Raw genomic sequence first — 23,582 nt, forward strand, 5'->3', positions numbered from 1 at the left:
TCCCAAATGTACTCCTCCTATCTAACTGAAATCTCATGTACTTCAATCAACATCTCCCCAAAACACCCCTCCAAACATCCTAGCTCCTGGTAACCACCCTTCTACTCTACCCTCAGGCTTATGTTCTAATAGCCAAGATATCTCCACATGGTATATGAAGTCAATGCCAGTTGATTAATGGAGCAAAATGCATGGCATTGTATTTGTATCTAATATGTGTCAAATTCAGTAACAATGGCAAAGCCATAAGTTTAGGGTTTGGTAACAATTGTTACATAAACAGATCATTAACACATATGAATGTTTGACACCAATGATTCCGCTTGTACAAATAAGTCAGCCAATAACAATTCTGTCTGCATGTCTTCCAAAATGTGTAACACGGTGGTGAGGAAATATAAGTATGATAGAATTTTTTGTTAAAATGTGGTAGATTCGTGTGCTTGAGTGTATGTGTGTGTGTGTATGTGTGTGTGTGTGCACAGCATTTCAGAAGTTACTGCAATACCTGGTCTATGTGTGCAGTAAACAGAGCAAACTCATTCCATTTCCTGCTCCCAAAATACATTAAATATATTGTCTTTGATCAGAGAATATGATATTAGGTTGTAATATTAGTAATACACTTAATCTTAGTCAAAAGGCTATAAAGCAGTTATTCTGTAATAATTTTAGCAATATGCAAGTTGCTTCTCTCTTGAGTATTGCAATTTTCTCTCCTCCCCACTTTCTGCAGGTCTTCTAGCTTACTTGTTTAGGATATGTAACTGTTACTCTTACCATTACAGAGAGCCTTTCTTACTTGGACTGTGCATTTAAAGCTTTATGTAGAGGTACATGAACAACATGGGTATTTGATTTCAAGGGAATTATGCTTTAAATAAATACTTGCCTTGAAAGTATGTTTTAGAAAATCTTTTAGATTTCTCAAGCCAGAAATGTGGGTTTGTAAGATATTTAGATAAAATAGAGTACTATTTTCCCATTAAGAAGGACAAACTTGATTAATTTGTAGTAAAACGGAGGCACCTTGAGAATACAATGTTAAGTGAAATAAGTCAGATATAGAGGCTTAAGTATCAGACAGTTTCTCTTATATGAGAACCTCAAAATATAAATACAAAGCAAAATAAAAGATAGATTACAGGAAATAGGGACAAGGATCTTTTGCAAAAAAAGAAGAGGACCAAAGGGTTAAGGGAGGAGGGAAAGAGAAGGAAAAAAAAACAGATGAAAAAAGAGTTAAGATGTATTAAGTACTTGTACTAACTCTGCACAAGGAATGTAATCACTATGAACTGGTAAATGTGGTAATATAAACATTGCTAAAAATTTTAGTATTTATAAAACATTGCTGATGTAGCACAGTGCATACCTGTACATGAAATTCGGACTGTGTTGTACTAGCTTGTCACCTCTGTGAGAAACGATTTTCAAGTAAAGAGATAATAATTAATAGTTGCTTCATCCTTCTCTTCTGAAATGAACAATTTAGTGAGAGAGATCAATGCTCAAAAACAATTTCAATTTTTTAAAAAAATTTTATTTTATTGGTACATTGTAGATATACAGTATAATGACATTCATAGTTGGAAATTTGCACCTTTACATAATCTCTCTTGGTTCTTATTTTTTCCACCTTCCCCTGCCCTCCCTTCAAACACTTCATCCCTCCCTATTCACACTGACTTTGTTTCCATTTTTTCATTTTCTCATATTACTTCCATTCCCTTCTTTCCTTTCCCCTTTGCCTCCAAATTCCCTTTCTGCTTTGCCCCTTTTCTTCCTATTTCCCATTATCTATTATACATTTTAGTCCTTATTTACACTTTCATCTTCTCACACTAGAGAAATTATTTGGTATTTATACATATTTGTCTTATATATTTCACTTAACAGTTTCGACTCAATGTGCATCCATTTAGCTATAAATGTCTCTGATTTCTCATTTTTTATGTCTGAGTAGTACTCCATTTTATTTTAAAAAACCGTATTTTCTTTATCCAGTTGATGGGCATTTGGGTTGTTTTCAAGTTGTAGCTATTAGAAACTGTGCTGCTATGAATATGGGGGCACATATATTACTGTGATATAATTCCTTTAATTCTTTGGTGAAGATACTCAGGAGAGGAATAGCTCAGTCAAATGGGACTTCCAATCCTAGTTTTCTGAGGTATCTCCATACTGATTTCCACAGTGGTTGCATCAGTCTACACTCCCAACAGCATTGGAGCAAGGTTCCTCTTTCCCCACAAACCACCAGCATTTGTTATTGGTTGATTTCATGATAGCAGCCATTATTTCTGGGGTGAGATGGAATCTCAGCCTTTTTTTTTTTATCTGCATCTCTCAAATGACCAATGATGTTGAACATTTTTTCATATATTTGTTATTTTCATTTCTTTGGCTGAAAATGTCTGTTCAGTTCAGATACCCATTTTCAGCTTGGGTCTTTAAATTTGGGAGGTCTGATTTTTTAAAATTCTTTATAGATTCTAGATGGTAGACCTTTGTCTGAGGAACAGCAGGTGAAGATTTTCTCCCACATTGTGGGTTGTCTCTTCACCCTGTTGGTGGTTTCTCTTACTGTGCAGAAGCTTTTCAGTGAGAAGAGATCCCACTTGTTGATCGTTTGTGCTAATTCACAGGCAAATGAAGTTTGGTTCGTAAAATCTTTTCCTACACCAATGTCTTCAAGAGTTGTACCTAAACACTGTTCCAGCTGGTTCAGTATTTCTGTTTAAATATTTAGATTTTTAATCCATTTTGATTTTAGTTTAGTGCATGGTGAGAGATATAGGCCTAATTTTAACCTTTGGCAAGTTGAAACCCAATTTTACCAGCACCATTTATTAAGGAGGTTATCTTTCCTCCAGTGAGGATGTTTGGCTCCTTTGCGAAATTTGAGGTGGCTGACTGTGTTTGGAGTTGTTTCTGCATCTTCTAATCTGTTCCACTGGTCTCAGGTCTGTTTCTTTGCCAGTATCATGCTGTTTTTTTATCACAGTAGCTTTGTAGCATAATTTCATGTTGGGGGTTGTAATACCCCCTGCCATGTCTCTGTTACCTAGAATTGCTTTTGCTATTCTGGGTCTCTTGTTCCAAATAATTTTTCGGATTGTTTTCTCAAGGTCTGTGAAGTATGCTGCTGGGATTTCAATTGGGATTGCATCGAATCTATATAGCAGTTTCAGAAGTGTGGCCATCTTCACTATGGTGATCCTTCCTACCCAGGAGCAGGGGATGTCTTTCCATTTTCTGATATCATTTTCAATCTCTCTTTTAAGAGTGCTATAGCTTTCAGAGAAGAGATTTTTTATTTCTTTTGTTAGGTTGATTCCTAGGTATTTCAGTTTTTTTCGATGCTATTGTGAAAAGAATTGTTTGCCCTATTTCTCACTCAGTGAGTCTGTTGTTCATGTTCAGCAAAGCTATTGATTTTTGTGTGCTGACCTTGTAACCAGCTACTTTACTGAATTTGGTTATTAAATCTAGAAGACTTTTGGTTGAGTTCTTGGGGCCTTCGATATAGAGTATCATGTCATCTGCAAATAATGACAATCTGACTTCTTCATTTCCTATCTTTATTCCTTTTATTTCTTTCTCTTGTCTAATTGCCATGGCTAATGTTTGCAAAACTATATTGAACAAGAGTGGTAATAGTGGACATCCTTGTCATGTTCCTGATTTTAGTGAGAAGGATTTCAGTTTTTGACCATTTAGTATGATATTGGCTATTTGGTTTTCATAGATGGCTTTTATCAGATTGAGGTAGATTACATACATTCCAATTTTTTGTAGGGTTTTTATCATAAATGCATGTTGGATTTTATCAAATGCTTTTTCTGCATCTATTGAGATGATCATATGTTTTTTGTCCTTGGCTCTATTGATATAGTGTATTACATTTATTCATTTGCATATGTTGAACCATCCTTGCATCCCTCAGATGAATCCCACTTGGTCAGGGTGTATGATCTTCTTGATGATCTTCTGCATTCAATTTGGCAGTATCTTGTGAAGGATTTTTGCATCTATGTTCATTAGTGGGATTGGCCTATAGTTCTCTTTTTTGGTTGAGTCTTTCTCTGCTTTGGGGATGAAGGTGATGCTTGCTTCCAGGAATGAATTCAGGAGTATTGCTTCCCTTTCAATTTCATTGAAGAGTTTAAACAGTAGTGACAGTAGTTCCTCTTTAAATGTCTTGTAGAATTCAGTGGGTAAGCCATGAGGACCAAGGCTACCAAACTTAGTTGGTAAGTTTTTAATTAAGTTTTCAATTTCATTGATTGATATTGGGTTGTTTAGAATTTTTAGGTCTTCTTCGTTCAACTTGGGAAATTCATATGTATATAGGAATCTCTCCGTTACTTCTGTGTTTTCCATCTTATTGGTGTATAGGTTCTCGAAGTAGGTATTGATGATCCTCTGAATTTCTGCTGAGTGCAATATAATTTCACCCTTTTCATTCCTAAGTGCATGGATTTGGGCCTTTTGTTTTCTTTTTCTGATAGGGTTGGCTAAGGTTTTGACAATTTTGTTTATTCGTTCGAAGAACCAACTCTTGGCTTCATTGACTTTTTTTGTATCATTCTCTTAGTCTCCATTGTATTGATTAATGCTCTGATCTTTATAATTTCCTGCCTTGTACGAGCCTTGAAACTTGTCCTGCTCTTCTTTTTCTAGAAGCTTGAGGTTCAGCATTAGGTTGTTTAATTGAGCTCACTGTGTTTTCCTAATGTGAGTATTCACTGCTATGAATTTTCCTCATAAGACTGCTTTCATTGTGTCCCATATTTTATATATGTTGTATTGTCATTGTCATTTAATCGAAGGAACTGTCTGATTTCTTCTTTAATTTCCTCTGTGACTCATTGGTTATTCAGAAGTGTGTTGTTCAATTTCCATGTGTTTATGAAATTTTTGTGGTTTCTTTTACTATTCATCTCCAATTCCATCCCACTATGGTCTGATAATATAATATTCCTTTCCACTTACTTAAATATGTTCTATGAACAAGTATGTGATCTCTTTTGGAGAATGACCCATGTACAGCTGAAAGGAATGTGTATTCTGAATTTGTGGCTTGGAACACTCTGTAAAGATCTGTTCATTTTTTCAAGAGTTTCATTGATTTGTAGTATTTTGTTGCTTGTTTTGTTGCTTGTTTTGTTGCTATCTATTTGTGACAGTGGATATGGAGATCCCCTACTACTACTGTATTAGTGCTTATATGATTTTTCTTGTCCATTAGTATTCATTTTATATAGTTGGGGGCACAAGTGTTTGGTGCATAGATATTTATGAATGTCATCTCTTCCTGTTGGATTGTTTCCTTCACAAGAATAGAGTGTCCTTATTTGTTGCTTTTAATCAGTGTTGGTTTGAAATCCACTTGATCTGCAAAGAGTATAGCTACTCCTGCTTTTGGGGGGTTCCTGTTGCATAAAATATTGTTTTCAACCCTTTAATTTTCAGTGTATGAATTTATTTTTGAATTAAGTATGTTTCTTGTATGCAGCATATTGTTGGATCTTGCACCTTTACCCATTTTGCAAGTCTATTTCTTTGATTGGTGAATTGAGACCATTAACATTGATGGTTATAACTGATACATATTGACTTATCATTGTCATGACTTTTTCTTTTTGTTGAATTCTCCCCCTTTGCATTTAATTTCTTGTCATGCCTGATAGATTCATTCTGCTGGGGCCCCTGGGGTTGTGATCCTCAATGTCTTTTCCTAGGATATTGCTTAAAATTTTTTGGAGTGCCAGTTTGGTATTCATGAAGTTCATAAGGTTCTCTTTGTCATGAAAATATCTTATTTCTCCAGCACTTTTGAAGCAGAGTTTTGTAGGGTACATCAATCTTGGTTGGAGGCTGTTTTCCTTTAGGGCTTGGAATATGTAACTCCAAGCTCTTCTTGCATTGAAGGTTTGTGTTGAGAAGTCTGTTGTGATTCTCATGGGCTTTCCTTTGTTTGTGATTTTTTCTTTTCTCTAACTGCTTGCACAACTTTGTTCTTCTGTTGGTTTCTGGAATCTTAACAATTATGTGCCTAGGTGTAGATTTCTTTTTGATTCATGCTAGTTGGAGTCCTGTATGCCTCGCTTGTCTGTATGTCAAGTTCTTTCCCCTGCTTGGGAAGTTTTCTGCCATTACTTCTGTGAACATGTTTTTATGTTATCTGCACTCTCTCCTATTTCTTTATTGACTCCAATCAGTCTTATGTTATTCTTCTTTGCATTGTTTAGCAGCTGCTGAATTGATTTCTCATGATCCCTTAGAATTTTAAAGCAATTTTTCTTTTCCCAGTCACTAATTGCAATCTTTTCTTCTATATCTGAAATTCTATCCTCACATTGGCTCATTCTGCTGTGTAGACTTTCAGTGGAGGTTTTAATCTCTTGGAAATCTGTTTGCATCTGATTTATGGATTCCATTTGTTTCCTATGTTGAGATTCCATCATGTTCCTCAGCTCCCCTCTATATTTATTAATCATGTCTTGCACTATGGGCACTATCTCTGCTGTTATCTGAGAAATTATTTCTGATTTCATTTTTTACAGATCTTCTTTTGTTGCCAGTTTAGGGAGTCCAGGTTGTTGAGTATCAGAGTGTTCTAGCCTGTTTCCCTTTGTGGTTGCTCTACATGATCTGGAAGTCTGGTTTTGAGTCTTGTTTATGTGTCTTCTAATTTTGGTGGGGGGAGGATGGTGCTGCTGGAACCTGCATGGCTCACATCTTCTGTGCTGCGAGTGGTGCTACAGTGGCCCAGAAGCCTCCTCCTCTGCACTGGGAGCAGGCGCACATCAGCCCTGAAGCCTCTTCCTCTGCGCTGGGATTGGTGGTATGTCAGTCTAGAAGCCTCCTTCTCTCAAAATAATTTCAATCATATGGTGCGTGTTAAACACCACAGGATCAAATGATCAGGGGAGGGTCCTAGGAGTAAGGAGAGGACAGTCAGCAGCCTGACATGTCCTACAGAGATTGAATTCTGCGTGATGGAAGGACCATACTACAGATATAAAGCATAAAAGATGTTACAATCACAGCTACCTATGGGAAAAGGTGATATTAAGAAAGAGCAGCATGTGCTTGTTGAAACATTCATTGAAGTTTCTTCCTCAGATAAGTAGAATGAAATCACAATTGGCTTTTAAGGGAGATTATTTTGGGTGGGTGGCCAGCTGGGGTCTTTTTAATGATTTTAATATATGAACCTATCTCTATTCTTCCCTTCAAGTAATTCTGACATGACATTACAATTCGCTTGGATCAGAAGGTACTCATTATCAACTTTTACAACACATTTTGTTGTCATGGAAGCTAAAAATTTACATCTGGAAGATGGTAAAGTTATGAGTAGCAGGTATTGTTTTAAAGATGGATTACTGACATTTAGAGAGGAACTACTGCCACTACTGTTTAAAATCTTCAATGAAATTGAAAGGGAAGCAATACTCCCAGATTCATTCCTGGAAGCAAACATCACCTTGATCCCCAAAGCAGAAAAAGGACCAACTGAAAGAGAGAATGATAGGCCAATCTCACTAATGAACATAGATGCAAAAATCCTTCATAAGATACTGCCAGATTGAATGCAGAAGATCATCAAGAAGATCATACACCCTGACCAAGTGGGATTCATCCCAGGGAGGCAGGGATGGTTCAACACACACACAAATCAATTGATGTAATACACTACATCAATAGAGCCAGGGACAAAAACCATATGATCATCTCAATAGATGCAGACAAAGCATTTGACAAAATCCAACATGCATTTATGAAAAAAACCCAATAAAAAATCAGAATGGATGGAATCTACCTCAATCTGATAAAAGCCATCTGTGAAAAACAAATAGCCAATATCATGCTAAATGGTCAAAAACTGAAATCCTTCACACTAAAATCAGGAACAAGACAAGGATGTCCACTATCACCACTCCTGTTCAACATAGTTTTGGAAATATTAGCCAAAGCAGTTAGGCAAGAGAAAGAAATAAAAAGAATAAAGATAGGAAATGAAGAAGTCAAATTGTCATTATTTGCAGATGACATGATATTCTACATAGAAGACCCCAAGAACTCCACCAAAAGTATTCTAGACTTAATAACCAAAGTCAGTCAAGTAGCTGGTTACAAGGTCAGCACACAAAAATCAATAGCTTTCCTCTACATAAACAGCAGACTCACTGAGAGAGAAAAAGGGCAAACAATTCCTTTCACAATAGCATCCAAAAAACTGAAATACCTAGGAATCAACCTAACAAAAGAAATCAAAGACTTCTCTGAAAACTATAGCACTTTGAAAAAAGATATTGAAGAGGATATCAGAAAATGGAAAGACATCCCTTGCTCCTGGGTAGGAAGGATCAACATAGTGAAAATGGCCATACTTCCAAAATTGCTATATAGATTCAATGCAATCCCAATTGAGATGCCAGCAGCATACTTCATAGTCCTTGAGAAAACAATCCAAAAATTCATTTGGAACAAGAAGAGACCCAGAAAAACAAAAGCAATTCTAGGTAACAGAGACATGGCAGGGGGTATTACAATCCCCAACTTTAAACTATACTACAAAGCTACTGGGAAAAAACAGCATGGCTCTGGCAAAGAAACAGACCTGAAGACCAGTGAAACAGATTAGAAGATGCAGAAACAATTCCAGACACACTCATCCACCTCATCTTTGACAAAGGAGCCAAACATCCTCGTTGGAGGAAAGATAGTCTTTTTAATAAATGGTGCTGGAAAACTTGGGTTTCAACTTGTCACAGACTAAAATTAGACCTATATCTCTCACCATGTACTAATCTAAAAACAAAATGGATTAAAGATCTAAATATAAAGACAGAAACGCTGAACCAGCTGGAACAGAGGTTAGGTAGATCTCTTCAAAACATAGGGTAGGAAAAGACTTTATGAACAAAACCTCAATTGCCCATGAATTAGCACAAACAATCAACAAGTGGGATCTCTTTTTACTAAAAAGCTTCTGCACAGCAAGAGAAACCACCAACAGTATGAAGAGACAATCCACAATGTGGGAAAAATTTTCACCTGCTGTTCCTCAGACAAAGGCCTACTATCTAGAATCTATAAAGATCTTTAAAAAATCAGGCCTCCCAAATTTAAATACCCAATCCAAAAATTGGGCATCTGAAAGGAACAGACATTTCTCACAGAAAGAAGTAGATATGGCAAATAAACATATGAAAAAATGTTCAACATCACTGGTCATTTGAGAGATGCAAATGAAAACAAAGCTGAGATTCCACCTCACTCCAGAAAGAATGGCTGCTATCATGAAATCAACTGATAACAAATGCTGGCAGGGTGTGGGGAAAGCAGAACATTGTTCCATTGCTGGTGGGAGTGTAGACTGGTGCAACCACTGTGGAAATCAGTAAGGAGATCTTTAAAGTACTAGGACTGGAAGTCCCATTTGATGCAGATATTCCCCTGCTGAGTTTCTTCCCCAAATAACTAAAAGAATCATACCACAGTGATATATGTGCACCCATGTTCATAGCAGGACAGTTTGTAATAGCTAAAACTTGGAAACAGCCCAAATGCCCATCAACCGGAAGTTTGGATAAAGAAAATGTGGTTTTCTTATAAAATGGAGTACTACTCAGCCATCAAAAATGAGAAATTAGAGACATTTGTTGCTAAATGTATTCATATAGAGGTGATCCTCTTAAGTGAAATAAACAGGACACACATGTGTAAATACAAAATAGTTTCTCTAGTGTGAAAAACTGAAAGTGTAAATAAGGACTAAAAAGCACAATAGATAATGTTAAATAGGAAGAAAAGTGGCAAAGGGGACGGGGAAGTGGGATGGGTAGGAGAAAGGAAAGAAGGGAATGGAATTAATATGAGAAAATGAAAAAATGGAAACAAAATCTTTGTAAACAGTAAGGGATGCAGGGGCTGAAGGGAGGGCAGGGAATGGGGGAAAAAATAAGAACCAAGAGAGTATGTAAAGGTGCATATCTCCAATGATGAATGCCATTATATTTTACACCTAAAATGTACCAATATAGGGATATACAAAAAAGATGGATTACTTATTATTATAATATCTGTAACATTTTAAAAACATATCAATTTATCTTATACACAGGATTAAACAAGATATTTGAACACATAGTTATCTCATATGCAAATTGGTCATATCTGTGGAAATGTAATTAGGCAAGTTGGAATCTTTTTTGGATCTACATTGAAAACCTGCTCACATTGATGAATCGTTCTTTCTCCCTGTTGGACATTCTGTAGAGGTTAAGGATAACTGTCAATAGAAGATTCCAGATAAAATCATGTCACACCATGTGTAATTGCAGTACTTACATATACAACCAAAAAACAGTTTGAAAATAATTAGAAGTGGCAGAAGCCATATACAAAAATAGGATGGATACATAATTTCAAAGTATTTTGATCCAGAATTTTCAATGATCATAAGATGATCTACATTGGTATATGCAAAATTTATGTATATATATATATATATATATATAAAAGCATAAATAAAATATATAAATCCAGTCACATTCAAAGAAGCTGTTGCTAGAACATATAAATGACACATCCAAGATTTATCCTTCATATATGGCCTTGGAGAATATTCAGATTATCAGCTTGTTTGTTTTGTTTAAAGCAGCTATTGTTTTGAAGCTAGGAAGTTGTTTGCAGGGATAGAGCCTTCATTTTATGAAGAATAACCTGGAGTAAACATGCTGACCCATTCACTTTATACATATTTACAAAAAAAGTCAGTTTTAGTTTATCTTCTTATATTCTTGAGTTCTCGTCACATTTTAAGAATGTGTTATGAATACATTAACCAAATTGCTACTTTGTTCAGAGTTTTTCATGGCATTTCCAGCTGATGGATTGATTAACTTTATTCATGTTCTTGAACAAATCTGAAAATGTCAGTCAATATTTGCTGAACAGAATTGAAGGTGCAGCATCAGATAAGAGGAACAAGTGTTCACTGACATTCCTCTGTAGTGAAAATTATTTTAAGGTGTGGAGTGATTTGTGTACGTAGTGGTATAATTAATTATCCTATTATGATAAATTCCTAATGCTGGATAATTTTACTTGGGCTATAAAGGAAAGGAAGCAATCGTTCTATCATTCTAGGAAGTATTTATGTGGGTTATCTAAATGATGATGATGTGTATTGGACCAGTATTTTTAGGTAACGCTTATTGTGCCAGTTGCCCCTGAAGTTTCTTTACTGATATGCATGGGTGAGGGTAAGGTCCGTAGATCTATGTGGCATGCTAGAAAGTAACTGCTGTCATATTTTTTTATTTTATATATCTATTATTCTAAAATTCCCTCACTTTTTGAGTTCTGTTGTTTTCAATTTAGGCTTCGGTGTCAGGGACAGGAACAAATGGGATAGATTCAAAAAGCCTAACAAAGAAAAAGAGAAAGAACAAAAGTTAAAAATAAACTGATAAAAATAATACAACTACACATTTCCTTATTCAAATTTTATTGTTCAGTAAAAACAATAGTATTTTTGAGTGAGAAATATTACAGGTTTTAATAGAAGAAGGGGAAAATAACAAAGATTCTGTCTTCTAGAGGGCCAGAAATTCCAATAGGCTTGTCCTGTGAACTGAGCTGCCTGCGGAGAATGAATAAAGGAACCTCAGAATGGTAAATTGTGGCAGGCAGAACTTAACAAGTAGCAAATTCATTCTTAATATTGGTCTTTATTTTTTATTTAAAATATTACCTTGCATTTAAAGTGAAGTACCAAGGTTTGAGATTTCTTCTTGTGTCTGACCTACATTGACTAACACAACAAATGTATTGAAAAAATAGGCTAAACTAGACCAATACCTTGAGTGTAACCAGGTGTTCATATTCATAAACACATAGATAGCATGAATGTTGCACAGATTTGTGTCACTGTGACAAATGCCTACTGTAACAAACTTCTAAGGAAGAACAATTCACTTTGGCTCATGTCTTCAGGTGTCCACTCATAACCAGTTGGCCCTCTTGCCTTTGGGCCTTTGGATGGCAGAACATTGTGGTTCTTATGGGTAGAGAACTTTCTATGTAGAGAACATCATAATTGCATAACAAATATTTGCTGAATTAATGAGTGTTCTATAAATAAAGAACTAAATGATGCAGGTGATGTGTCTATTTTTTCAGTGATCTTTTTCTATAATATTAAAGGTCAAGCTACCTTACTAATATTGTTTAAACCAAGTTAGCTTTTTATTAAGTACCTCTTTTGGAGTTTCCAATAATCTATTTTTCAATCATTATGTCTCAGGGCGGGGGCGTGGCCCTTGTGGCCCGCTGGTTGGCCCACTGGAGTCCCGTGGGCCCTGGCTGCAGGCGGCGCGCCAGAGCGATGTGACCGCAGCCGGTTTCGTTCTCTGGCTGGCCTGCGTACTGCAGCCGGGCCGTGGCGGAGTCCTTCAGGGTCCAATCGGGCAGTTTGCTGAAAACCTTTGCGGCCGACATGGACAACTCTGGGAAGGAGGTGGAGGCGATGGGCACTACTGGCCGAGGCGGAATGCCAAGTGAAGACCTCTCAGTCCTTCTTCTCTGACCTGTTTGGAGGCTCATCAAAACTAGAGGAAGCATGCGAAATCTATGCCAGAGCAGCGAATGAACATGTTCAAAATGGCCAAAAACTGGAGTGCTGCTGGGAACGCTTTCTGCCAGGCCGCCCAACTGCACCTGCAGCTCCAGAGCAAGCATGACGCGGCCACCTGCTTCGTGGACTCCGGTAATGCCTTCAAGAAAGCTGATCCCCAAGAGACCATCAACTGTTTGATGAGAGCCATCGAGATCTACACAGACATGGGCCGATTCACAATCGCAGCCAAGCACCACATCTCCATTGCTGAGATCTAAGAGACAGAGCTTGTGGACATTGACAAGTCCATCACGCACTACGAGCAGTCTGCAGACTAATACAAAGGCGAGGAGTCCAACAGCTCAGCCAACAAGTGTCTGCTGAAGGTGGCCAGCTATGCCGCCCAGCTGAAGCAGTACCAGAAAGCCATCGACATCTACGAGCAGGTGGGGACCACCGCCATGGACAGCTCAAGTACAGCGCCAAGGACTACTTCTTCAAGGCGGCCCTTTGCCACTTCTGCATCGACTCGCTCAACGCCAAGCTGGCTGTCCAGAAGTACGAGGAGCTCTTCCCAGCCTTCTCTGATTCCCGGGAATACAAGCTGATGAAAAAGTTGTTAGAAGCCCACGAGGAGCAGAATGTGGGCAGCTACACAGAGTCGGTGAAGGAGTAAGACACCATCTCTCGGCTGGACCAGTGTCTCATCACCATGCTGCTGTGCATCAATAAGACCATCCAGGGCGAGGAGGAGGGCCTGCGCTAGGCTACCGCCCACCATCCCTGCTAGCCTGGTCTGCAGCAGAGGGAGCTGGGGCTGAGTCTGCGACCTTCCTCCTTCCCCAGCTGGGGAGTTCCACAGGCTGCTCAGCAGCACCTCAGGGCTCCAGAGGACAGGCCGCTGTCCAGTCACCTCTGTTCTCGTTACATCCCTCACCCCTGCCTGTCTATTTAAGCCCCTAATGGTGTCCTCCACCCTGAAACCAGCTGTAGGAATCTGATTCAGACCTCTTGTGTGGGTGCTGTTAGGAGTCAGAGGCCAGCATCTGGTCCCCGGCACCTGACCAGCTGAGTTGAGTGGCTGGTTTCTGCCCCACTTTGGCCTGTGGCAGAGCTCAGCACAAGCAGCCACTGAGACCTGCTGTCACCGCCAGGGGTGGCTACCCCTGCATCCTGGCCTCCTGCAGCCCCAACCTCTCAGGTTAGACCAGGGCCCCCCTGGAGCCACCCTGCAATGCTCCTCCCCTGTGCTTGAGGTTTGGTCTGGTGGTTGGAAGCTCCAGAAGCCCCAAGAAGGAAAATAAAATTTGCCACTTTTGAAAAAAAAAAAATCATTATGTCTGTACAGCTGATGTGTAATTGTTAGCAAATAAGAATTTGTTTCTTAGAGGTATTTTACATGCATATGTAGCATCATGTTGTGCATATGTTTGTGTGTGTGTGTGTGTTCCATAAATCAATAAGAGATGAAATCTCAATGTATCCAGTGTTATCCTTCCATGGGCTTCCACAGGACTAAGAAAAATCTTTATAACAGCACATTTTCTAAACTCAAATATATGCCTTCATGGTTGTTTTCTTATATTCTCAGCTGTTGTCTTTAATATGCTTCTAAAATATATTTTTGTGAGAACAAAGGGCTAAAATAACCTAAGATTGCATATATCCAGTGATATATCCATAAGAAAATGTACAATAGTTCTGCACTTTAAGAAATGAATTTTCCTCTACACAGGGGAACGCCTTTAAGAGTTGATGTTTTATATTGCTGGGAATGCTGGACTTTGAATAGTCCAGTAGATCAGCATGGTGAATGACAATGATAAAGCCAAATTTATGTATTTATTATGCCTTAAATACTTAGAACTTCTAATTAATAGTACAGTAAAAGAGAAGCTAAAATTTTGATTTTTACAATCAATAAAAGGAAATGATGATTGAAAGGCTGTATTGAATGAAAATAGAGTAAGGCTCACTTGAAAATTTTTTTATCTAGTCAGTCATTTGTGATCTGGTTCAATGGCTTTCCTACTTCTTGGAGGATTTCCGCCCTTTCATATGAGATGTGCTATGTGGAGTAATGCCTCTACTGGGTTGCATATAGATAATAAAATGAAATTTTTTAGATTCCCAAAAGGTCGAAACACCACAAAGCTCTAAACCAAGAAAATCTTGCCATTGTTGGTGGCCCAAACCCGGAAAACTGTTAGAAATCAATCTTTAAATTAGAAAGTATTATGTTTTTAGAAGCTGTTGAATATTAAAACACGGCTATTTGAAGATCATATATATCAATATATATCTATATATCAATATAATATATATCATATATATCAATTTATGATATATATTAGCTATCAACTGCTTATAATGTCTGTGGAAAACATTAGACATATTCCAGTAAACAAGATCTCCTCCCTGCCCTGGTAGACCTTCAGTCTGATAGGAAATGAAGACAAGCAAATGTAGAAACTAAGCTGAGCACAGTGGTAAATGCTTGTAATCCCAGCACTCCAGAAGGCTGAGGTGTGAGGATTGTAAACCCACATCCAGCATAGCACAGTGAGTCCAGCACAGCAAGACTCTATTTCAGTTTTTAAAAACAATATGAAAAGGGCTGGGAATGTGGTTCAATTCGGGCTCTATCCCTAATACTACAAGAACAAGACAAAAATAAAACAAGAACAAGAGTCCAATAAAGGCTAAGATCTAGAAGAAATGGAGTACTATAAAATCACAAAACATGACAAACACCAGAACATAGGGATGTGTCAAGGGAGATTCCTGGAAAGAACAAATGTCTCAGTTCTGACCTGGAGGGTCATAGAAAAGAGTTGCCTGCAGAGTGAGCATGCCAGATATCCGCAAGAAGCCCACTTTGGCTGTGTCAAAACAGCAGCAAGAGCTTTATGAGGATGTGAGGAGAGTTTCGTGGTTTCCAGTACCAAGTATTTTCTTTCTTTCTACCTGTTAGGTAATACAGTTGGTGCATAGAAGCGTAGAAAAGGGGGCAGATTGCAGTCACTTTAGCCAACCTACGAAGCAGAATGCTTTTAAGGAGAGAGAGAGGAAGCAGCCTGCTTTTAAGGAGAGTGTTTTCCCAACAACTTTCACAGAGTGGGATGTTACACACAAAGCACTGGCAGAAAATTCAACATACAGACACTGGCCTCATCCTGACCATTTGCTACGAATTGCAATTTAAAGAAAGAGAGAAATATGGTTAGCTGCTTTCCAAACATCTGTCTACTTTTCTTCCTCCTGTTCATATATCAATATTTGTCATCTGCACTCACCCAGCTTACAATCCAGAGAAAGCCAATCCTGCTTTTGGTATAGGAAAAGCCCCAGGGGACCTAATGATTTTATAATCTTTCTGAGCTTTATCAGTTCAGGAATGGGCTTGTGATTTGGTTTTAGCCAACGAAATGTGAAAAACATGGCATTTGCTTTTCTGGCAGAATTCTCATCATGATTCCTTGTTTTGAGTGACTTCAGGTCTGACCAGCTGAAGTCCACACATTATATTTGTGCTGGAAATCCTGTCACTTAGTGTGTAGGTGGAAGAATGTAGAAGTTTTTCTGTCCAACACTAAGCCAAAAACCATATGTGGTTATTTGATTTCAATTTAACTTATTGAAGATTAAGTAAATTTTTTAAAAATTAATTCCCAAATTCTGGTAGCACATGTAGCTCAATAGCCACATGTGGCTAGTAGCTCCAGTGGATAGTGCCGATAAAGAACATATCTATTATTGCAGATAGTTCCATAGAGAATTACAATGAAACAGCACTGAAAACATTAGATTAAATCAACCCTGTAGCTCGCCCTGCCTCTGGACTTGCAGGCGTGTGAACCTGTAAATGCCATTGTTTAAACTTGGCTTTCAGTTATTTCCAGCTAGGAAGATCCTAGCTAATTAGGTAATCAACCTGTTAAAACATGTTAAAAATTTAAGGTATTCTATGTACCAGAACTATGATGTCCTTAAATAACAGCTCCCATCATCATATCTGATCCTTTAATATGCATTAACATGTTGTTTAGTAATTAATACATTAACAAATTGAAAAGCTCCTTCCCCATTGAGTCATATGTTTTCTCACATAAACAGTTTATTCTTTGTCTGAGATTAATTTATTTTGATCTTTCAAAATAAAGTATGATATTCTTCAAGTTTTTTGTTAATCAAAAGTCCTACTGAAGCAAACTAGAAAGGATTCTTTGATGCAGCAAGACAAAGGACAGCTTCTCTTCAAATCCTTGTAGTCCCATACAGGGTTCAACGTCAGATGTAAATGTCAACCCTTGTGGATACCAGCCCTCCCTATTTGTCATATTAAGGTGCTGGATGGGATTCATTTAAGGGAATGTAACAATAGGGGGCAATTATATTTTTACCACGAAGCAATCACTTTTCTCAGAAAAGCTCGGGCACCCATCTGAGGCTCCTACCCTATGGGGGGCAGTTTTCGTTTAATAATCTCACCTATTGAACTGTCATGTTCCATTGCTCAATTAACTTCGCCCAGTAGATGGTTCAATAAAAATGTTCCCTCTATTCAGGTGTTTTGATGAGTCTCTCTCTGCTCTTTCAGAGCAATCACAATGAAGTATGGGGCATGAATCCCTGCAGCTGCACACAAAAGCTCCTGCCCTGGCTCCCCAGGTGTCCTTCCTTCCATTCCTGTTCTAAGGGGGCCTGATGAAGAGGGAGTGTGGCTGATCTTTCTTCATCCCTCTGAGAAACAACCAGGTCACCTTTTCTGCAGTGGAGACTTCCACTTAAACAAATAAATAAAATGCCAGACTGAGATCTGAGCCTCAACTCAAAAATAAATCCTGCATTTTGCAATGGAGTGATCTTATCTACTTTATGCAGTGTCCAAAACATGTTTAGTCTTCAACTAAAAGATGTCATTGAACACCAGTAACAGTAAACAGTTATGTCATTGAACTATCACTTTTATTCTTTTTTTAATGACTGAAAATTGTATCAGACCTTGTTAGTAATATACTGGTGAGGTTTGTTTTTGGAAATTGATACATGCATTTAATTTTTAAAAGTACTGAAATTTCCTATTACTCCAGAAAGAAGAGCTATAAGCAAGAAGTCAGAGAATGCTAGTGAGGCTGTTGGGGAGAAGGAATCCTCCTACACCGATGGTGGGAATGTAAACTAGAACAAACACCATAAAAATTCGTATGATGATTTCTCAAAAAAGCAAAACTAGAAATTCTGTTCAACCAACTATTCCTCTTTAGGTATTTACTCATCTTGATCATCTCAGTTCCTTTTCTCCTCCATTCTTCCCTCCACCTCCAATGCTCTTTCCCTTCTCCAAATGTCTACTTCTAGTTTCTTGTCATCACTCCTCCAATTAATTAATTAATTAATTTTTGGTTTCTTGTACAAGAGAAACCGTGTGATATTTATCTTCCTGTGTCTGGCTTTTTTTTGCCTAACTACCACTTTTTAAAATTTTCCTTTAATAATTACATTAAATGTGATTAATGATGGAAGTTTAAGAAAATCCACAGGATATAGTATAGAGTAAAAGTCTTCCCCGTGCAGCTCATCACCACTACTTTCATCTCACTCTTTCCATTTAGATAATTATTACCACTCAGGGTGGCTTTGCTCCTGGAGATGCTTGTGTGTGCTCAAGCACACACACACACACACACACACGCACACGCACATACCTCTTTTGCATATATGGAAAGGAATCCTATTGGGAGCATTGGACCTCCACTTCTTTCCAGTTTTTCATTAGTATATGCTTATAGAGGATAATGTTTGCATTCCTTGTGGGGAATTGGTACATGTTTATAACACATCTTAATTTCATTTTCCCCAAATGTTACAAACAATGCTGTCAAGGACAGACAAGTGCGACCCGCGATTGTCTGCCCCTCAGTGTCCCTTCTGCATTTACAGGCATGGCATGTGTTATTATCTTTTGATAAAGACCATTTGCACTCCCAAATACATAGATCTAGATGCTTATTTTCCCACATCGTAGCAATTCTTTGTCATCAACTTCCGAAATGTTTTTTTGCAAATCTGAGAGCTAGTAACTCCTTTATATTTACTTGGCTACCAGTAAGGTTAAGCTTATCAGTGAGGTTAAGCATATAGTTATTTATTCTGTTTTATGAAATTATTCTTCAGAAATTACTCATTTATATGTTTGTCTAATTTATTAGGTTGTTTTTCTTTTTCTTTTTGATTTATGAAATCTATAATGGATGTTTTGGTATTTATGATGGATAATAGCCTTAGTTTTATCTGCAACAGATATTTATTAATATTTGTTTCCCTCTCTTTCTCCGTCTTTTATTTATGTCATTTTCTCCTAACAAATATGTAGTTTGTAAGTATCTATTTTCAACTGCTAAATATATATTTAAATTTTATACATAATAGATACGTTTTGTACAACGTTTTAGAGAGTAAATATACAGTAAATATACAATAAAACGTATTTTATTAGCATATACATTAGTACACATACTTATAATTCTTTGAGGTGGCAAGACTTAAAATCTACTCTGTTCCTGGTTTTCAAGAAAAGTAAACATTCCTATTACCTACAGTCATTTTATTCTCTAATACAATTCTTGAAATCATTGCTTCTGTCTCACTGAAATTTTGTATTCTCTATCAACATTTCCCCATCCCCTGGTAATCATTATTTCACTCTATTTCTATAAGATGCATCTTTTTAGATTTCATATATGAATGAGAACATCTTGAATTTTCCTTTCTATGCTTGACTTAATTTACTTAATGAAATGTTCTCTGAGTTCACAGGTGTTGCAAGTGATAGGATTTCATTTGTTTTACTGCCTGAATAGTATTCCATTTTATATGTACTACCTTTTTAAAATTTATTTATCTGTTGATGGAAACTAGGTTGATTCCATATCTTGATTATTGTAAATAATGCTACAACAAACATAGAGAGAGATAGATCTTTGACATACAGATTTCATTTCCTTTAGGTATATGCTCAGTAGTGGGATTGCTCGATAAGTTGGATAAGCTGGTAGTTCTATTTTGGAGTTTTTAAGGAATTCCCATAGCTTTCCATGAAAGCTACATTAATGTACATTCCTACCAACATTGTAAGGGGTTCCCTTATTTTCTTGTTCTTGCTAATTCTGTTAAAAATTGTTTTTATTTTATGAAATAATAAAACAAAGTTTCATAATCAAATAATAAGAGAATAGCAATAGTTTTTACACGGTGTATCATTCTCTTCAAAGTAGTTATTCAAAGTACAAGATATAAACCAAAAAGATTCTTACACAAAAGGAACAAATCTTTCTTTTCAATAAACTAAGATAAACTTTTGTTTTACTGATCATGTATTAAGTGGTATCTCATTTTGGTTTTAACTTGTATTTCCCTGCTGACTAAAGGTGTTGAACTTTTTTGATTATTTAGGCTTTTGAATTCTTTATTTGATTCAGGCAAAATTTCATCGTTCCAAGATAATTACCTAATAAGTTGTAGGTTCGTCTATTAAATTCATGCTTTAAATATATCTAAAATCTACTAGAAATACCTTTGTATATAATGAGGTACAAAAATTAAACAAAATGTTTTGAGATTTTTCTCTGAATGTATATTGTTTCCCAAGATTTCTTCTTTATTTATAGATTTGAATTACCTTTTATATCTACATCATTTTAAATTCATGTGTATATTTGTATGTTTTTAGAATTTTATTTTTGACAATTATACATGTATTTTTCATCAATAGTTTGTCATTTTAATTAGTCTAGCTTTATATTGCAGCAATTATAGTTTATTTTCATATTTTATAGTTTAAAACTTTAGTATTAAATTCTTCTTTTAACTTGTAAATTAATTGGATATATTAATGAGGTATCTTGTGATTTTTTTTTTTTTTTTTGGTACTGGGGATCGAACTCAGGTCCTTGAGCTTGCGAAGCAGGCAGTGAAACCACTGAGCTAAATCCCCGGCTCTTGTGATGTTTTGATACAAGTATGCATTGCATAGAGTTTACATTAGGTCAAACATCTCTATCTTCTCAAATACTTAGCATTTTTGTATTGGAAACATTTAAAAACTTTTATTTACCTTTTCCAAATAAACTGGTGCTATATTTTAATTCTTGTACCATAACTTGTTTCTTACCATTTTTCTTTTTCTAGAAATGTTTGATCATTATTAGATATTTTCCCTTAAAGGTGAGCATTAGTATTACCTTAGCCAATTTCATAAAATATTTTGTATTTGCTTCTGTTGAGACATAGAAGAATTTGGTGGAATTGACACTATCCAAACACTGCTTCCCATCATCCAAAACCATGTTATAACTCTCAGTTTGTTCCAGTCAACGTTTATGTCCTTTAATAAATTTTTACAGGTTTGTACATATTGGTCTTGCATGAATTTTCATAAAATTCATTTCTGGATGTTTACTTTGAAAGACTCCTGAGATTTCCTTTATATAGGCTGTGACACAAACAGAAACCTTTGTATGTTTTCTTCTTCCCATATGAAGTAGATGGAATTAATAGGCACTGTTCTTTTAATACTGTTTTAACCATGAATTCTAGAATGTTGGTTCTTTCCTTTGCTGAGATAAACTTCATATTTTAGAAACAATTTTTCCTTATATAAATATATTTAAGAAATTTTATGCATCCTGGAGAAATTTTCAGACAGTTTCATAGGAGATCAAGAACAAAAATGTTCACTACAGCTTTTTATGTGTGATGGCATAAGTGTCTGCTTTTAAGAGGACAGATAAGCAACTGAAATGATACATATGCAGCAAAATATAATTTACACAGCTGTGAGTGAAGAAAATACAAATAGAAGAAGCAACCTACCACAATATTACATATGCAACTTTAAGAGACTTCTATGGGCACAAACACTAAATATTCTATGAAGACCCAATGGAAAGTATACATATACACATATTAGAATGGCATTCTATGGAAAGCAGACAGGAGAATAATTGGACCAGGAAACAGTCTGATCGAGATAGGGACTTTGCTTAGGCCAATGGTGAAAAGGAGGCAGGAATAGAGCAGTAGATTAGATTAATTCAGCACTTGCATTTCACCTGAAATCAGGGAAGAGATACAGGAGGGAAATAGATACATACATTTTATGTATGGATTTTTAAATGTATTATGTAATTTGGATACTGTGTTCTGTATTTTGGATACTGTTAAATGTAGTAAGACTTCATTTAACCCCACTGTCATTATGCTCATAATTAAGAAAACTTTTTGCGTTTTTCATGTGTTTTGTGACTGAAGAGTTTAAGGTCGTTCTCTATATTAATGCACTCTATTCATGTAAAGTAAATAAAGTATAAAGAAAAGTTTATTCTTATCACAATCAGTTCCTATTATATAGAATTGAGTCACATTGTCTCTTAAATTAGAACAATTTTAACATGTATTACTATGTACCTAAGAGAGTCAGAAATGTATAAAGAGCAGTGGAATCCAGTGCAATTTAATCCTTGATTTTGGCTTGTATTATACTCAAGACTACTTTGTAAAGGACACATATTAGAATAAAATACTGTGAGATCAAAAGCATTTATTTAGTAGGGCTGTTGGAAAGCAAAGTTTTTATGTGAGCTATTGGACCATGAATAATATGCTTGCAATGATAAATTGTGGTTATGTTTGCAGAACAATTTTATTTATATTTGAAAAGAGAATATTTATATTCTTTAGAAGATTTACCTCTAGGTGAGAAATAAGATATGACTTTTAGAAAGGCATAGAAAAAGAAATGAAAGTTGTAAATGAGAAATAAAAAGGGTAAGTGTGAAAATGCGAAGTAACCTGGAGAGGTAGAGGTGGTCAGGGTGAGAAATGGCCTGATCATCTTTCAGAAGGCAGTTCACTGTCTGCTGCTTGTAATATATGGTTACAGCCAGGGCCCTGTGTTTCTTACGGTATCATAAGAATTTTTCAAAACTCCAGAAAAATTCATATTACATGGTAAAATCAAGATATATGGTACAGAAAAACTGAAAATGTACATGGCTCTTGGTAAAAGACCAAGATGTTTATGTTAAATTCCCATTACTTTCTCAAACAGTCCTAGGTTCTAGGTTCTTGATGAATGGGTGCATCACAGGATTATAGAATTTCAGTGCTGAAAGGATTTTAGAGATTGGGTTCTTAGATTTCTTTTATTTGTAAAATTTTAAAAATGAAGTTGAATTCTAAGGCTGAGTATGAATATAGCATGATTCTAAAAAGGGAAATTTTATATCAAATATGCTTGTAAGTAACAAAGGTGTTGTGCTGAATAAAGGTGAGAGAATATTTAGTTACTAAATAACAGAAGTTTGTGTGCTTGAGCTAGAATCGCATTTAACACAGCACATCAAAACAGAGGACAAGCATCTTGAAACAAGAGTCAGAGAAGAGCTATTGACAGGAAAAACAAAAAAGAGAATACTGTAGGTTATGTGTGGTGGCACACACCTGTAATCCCAGCTACTGGGCAGGCTGAGGCAGGAGGACTGCAAGTTTGAAGTCAGCTTGGGTAACTTAGATCGTGTCTCAAAATGAGGAGACAAAAAGGACCGGGATTGTAGCTCTGGGCTCCCTGTATTCAGTCTTCCGTCACCCCACCCCAAGAGAGAGAGGAAGAAAGGGAAGGAAAGGAAAGGAGAGGAGAGGAGAGGAGAGGAGGAAGGGAGAAAGGGAGGAGGAATGGAGGGAGGAGGAAGGGAGGGAGGGAGGGAGAGAGAGAAGGAAAGAAAGAGAAGAAAAGAAATGGGGGCTGGGGTAAAGAGTGCAAGAGAAAGGAAGTAAGGAAGATAGATGCCTTGGGTGGAATTAGTATACTTTCTTGTTGAGAGCTTCGATAAATGAAATCTACAATAAAATGATATCTGCCTTAATTAGTATTAAAATGTGA

General features: G+C 36.5%; 1 non-coding gene and 1 pseudogene across 1 annotated transcript; one reads left to right on the forward strand and one right to left on the reverse strand.

Annotated features, from left to right (window-relative positions):
- Positions 1 to 472: 472 nt before the first annotated feature.
- Positions 473 to 656, reverse strand: LOC147826588 (U2 spliceosomal RNA). Its single transcript, XR_015439020.1, has one exon. It is a non-coding gene; the product is annotated as a U2 spliceosomal RNA (small nuclear RNA).
- Positions 657 to 12,520: 11,864 nt separating this feature from the next.
- LOC101711745 (alpha-soluble NSF attachment protein pseudogene) lies at positions 12,521 to 13,406 on the forward strand (annotated as a pseudogene).
- The last annotated feature ends 10,176 nt before the right edge of the window (positions 13,407 to 23,582 follow it).

This window comes from Heterocephalus glaber, unplaced genomic scaffold, assembly GCF_053883595.1.
Source record: "Heterocephalus glaber isolate CG9 unplaced genomic scaffold, H.glaber_assembly_v1.0 deba00001465, whole genome shotgun sequence".
Lineage (NCBI taxonomy): Eukaryota > Metazoa > Chordata > Mammalia > Rodentia > Bathyergidae > Heterocephalus > Heterocephalus glaber.